Source organism: Penaeus japonicus, unplaced genomic scaffold, assembly GCF_977035675.1.
Source record: "Penaeus japonicus unplaced genomic scaffold, GWHDUDI00000001_assembly GWHDUDI00000003, whole genome shotgun sequence".
Taxonomy (NCBI): domain Eukaryota; kingdom Metazoa; phylum Arthropoda; class Malacostraca; order Decapoda; family Penaeidae; genus Penaeus; species Penaeus japonicus.
In genome coordinates this window covers 41,064,819-41,067,318 of record NW_028234405.1, presented here as the reverse complement: position 1 = coordinate 41,067,318, position 2,500 = coordinate 41,064,819, and the positions used below count along the sequence as shown (strand labels likewise).

The 2,500-nt window shown below is 40.0% G+C and overlaps 1 protein-coding gene across 1 annotated transcript in view; it reads left to right on the top strand.

Annotated features, from left to right (window-relative positions):
• Positions 1 to 2,500, top strand: part of LOC122258797 (uncharacterized) — a 94,485-nt gene that overhangs the window by 22,499 nt on the left and 69,486 nt on the right. The window contains exon 2 of the mRNA XM_043025006.2: positions 1,766 to 1,787. The gene's annotated coding sequence lies outside the window, so the exon portion shown is untranslated. The remainder of the gene's footprint in view (positions 1 to 1,765; positions 1,788 to 2,500) is intronic.

The window sequence follows — 2,500 nt, the reverse complement described above, 5'->3', positions numbered from 1 at the left end:
TCGGAAAACAATAGGGAAGACCCACGCTTTACCATCATGTACCCCCCTCCCCCTTGCCCCCCTCCCTACCGAGTCCTCCCGCCCTCCCCCTACCCCATCCCCCGACACTTGGCTTTTATTTCCCCCTGACACGCATTGTCTAGTCTGTCTAGTGTCAACGTTTGATCAGAAGCAGGGCGCATGATAAGCCCCGTTGTATATGAGCATGCACAAAAACACCGTAAAAGAGGCAGGGGAGATAGACCACAAGTGTGTGCCCAGGTCCTCACCGAGAATTTCTCTGAGCCGTGTCTGGATTTTCAGGACGGGTTGTGTTAGACGTTGTTGAAGTAGATAAACACCTAGTCCCTCAAAGATATGAGCAAATATACACTAGCGTTAAGGAAATGGGAAACGAAACGGCAGTGTGACAGACACTCGTATTTTTTTTCACTCGTGTTATCTCAACAAACGTCTGGAAAGTGAAAGTTCCTCTCTCTTCGCCTCAAGTGCGCCACCCACTGAAGATTACCCCTCCCCTCCCCTCCCCCCTCCCCCTTGCTCCATCCGGTACTCACCGCCTTTACACCCCATCCCGCCCCATCACGACACGTAGGATCTTAAAATGTTATCACGTCAGGACAGCAAGACATCCGGGCTGGTGCCGACGTCTCCGTGTTTCGTTCCTGTGGACTGCCTGCCTGCGAGTTTCACGTCTTCAATTTTACGAGTATGATCCCACGTTACGGTCTATCATACTTGGACACGTCACATACTTACGTGCTTGCAGACTGATTTTGCTAATCCAGCATCTTCTTCACACGTTGCAAAGGACCAAGAAAAGTCAACCGTCCGACCTGGCACCATAAGGGCCATTATCCTAGGGCGCATGCCAGAGTTAGTATCCTTAAGGATGCTTCGTGTGGCGATACTTACTCCAGGATTTGCATTATATACCGAAGTAAAGAGTTCCTGGCTAAGCCACATGTCTTCTTTTTAATGTTTGGAAAGCTCATTTGTCCTGAGTTAAGAAAAGATAATTTAGAAGAAATATTAACTCAATGTGCTTGAAACATTACCATCGCTGTCATTATCTTCGCTACAAAGATATTTCTCAAAGCTCCCTGGCCGCAGTGACGCTAGCCTGAGTTATGGCCTTAATAACGGCCATCCAAGGAATATTTACCGGTCACTTTGACGCAAGGGAAGGGCAATAATGATCAACATAGTGGACACTGAACTGTAATTTCCTCTGCCTTGTCTCTCTTGTGTTTAACTAACAGGAATGGCTTTGTTCTTTTGCTTGTATATTGTTCCGTTATCATTCACGTTTTGTTAGGGTAACTCATGGTGTTTATTTTTTATCTGCTTATTTATTATCATCTTCAATATATTCTTTATATTTTCGTTTCATGACTATATATCTTTATATATCTACTTATTCATCATCATCTTCAGTATATTCTTTATTTTTTCGTTTCATGACTATATATCTTTATATATTTGACAAATATTGTATTCTTCAATGTTTACCTTACGATATCTATTAATTCTTGATTTTCGCTCAAATTTATCAGAATAGAATTCTTCTTATGAAAGAGATGCAGCGTATTTATACTTCAGCGTATTTTTATACTTCATCAGATTTTTTTTTATTTTTATCTATCTCTTCCTTGAAACATCGCACAATATTTGCACTTGATTATATTGCATTATATTTGTAATTGGCTATAAAATACGGTGTATGCATATACGTGATTTTAATCATATATTTTTATGTTCACAGGTCCCGCTAGGAAATCATAAAGGTAAGTTCAAAAACCTATAAGTAATTATGTGTGTGAACATATGTAAATAATAAGTATGTGTTTGCGTGTGTGAACCTTTATATGAATATGTATGTGTATGTGAATAGATAAATAAAGAGATAGGCAGGTAGATAGACGAATAGACAAATACACACCCGAGAAACGCGAAGGAGAAACTCGAGATGAGGAGAAAGGAAGTGCAAGTGAGAAAGTAGATATGACTGGCAATGGATATGATATTGAAAATAAGAAAGAAAAGATGCTTTGTGGTCACTATAAGGTTAGCGTATAAGACTAAGAAACCTCAACAAACTTTCACTAGATAAGATATGTTTACAGAGGTAATAAGTATTGTGTCCAGAGTAACACGAGAAATGTGTAAGTGTCTTTCAAAGACATCCTGTCCTTGGCAGAGATTTAAATTGCAAGTATTCAATATTTATGAACGTTATTGCACAAGAGTACAGAGAACAGGATGTAGAATGCATTGCACCAAGCGTCACGTATAACTTCAAATAATGGCATTGTAAAGGCGGAAGCTTTGCGTGTAAGAACTTTACAAATCTCAACATCAGCGTAGTAAACAAAGGCAGGCGGAAAGAGTTGGAAATTATGAATGAGAGAAAGGGGTATTGTTTACAGTGTGGACACTACTCACGGTGGCGTAACTTGATGACAATTCGGAGTCAATGTAATATAAGTCTTGGTAGATA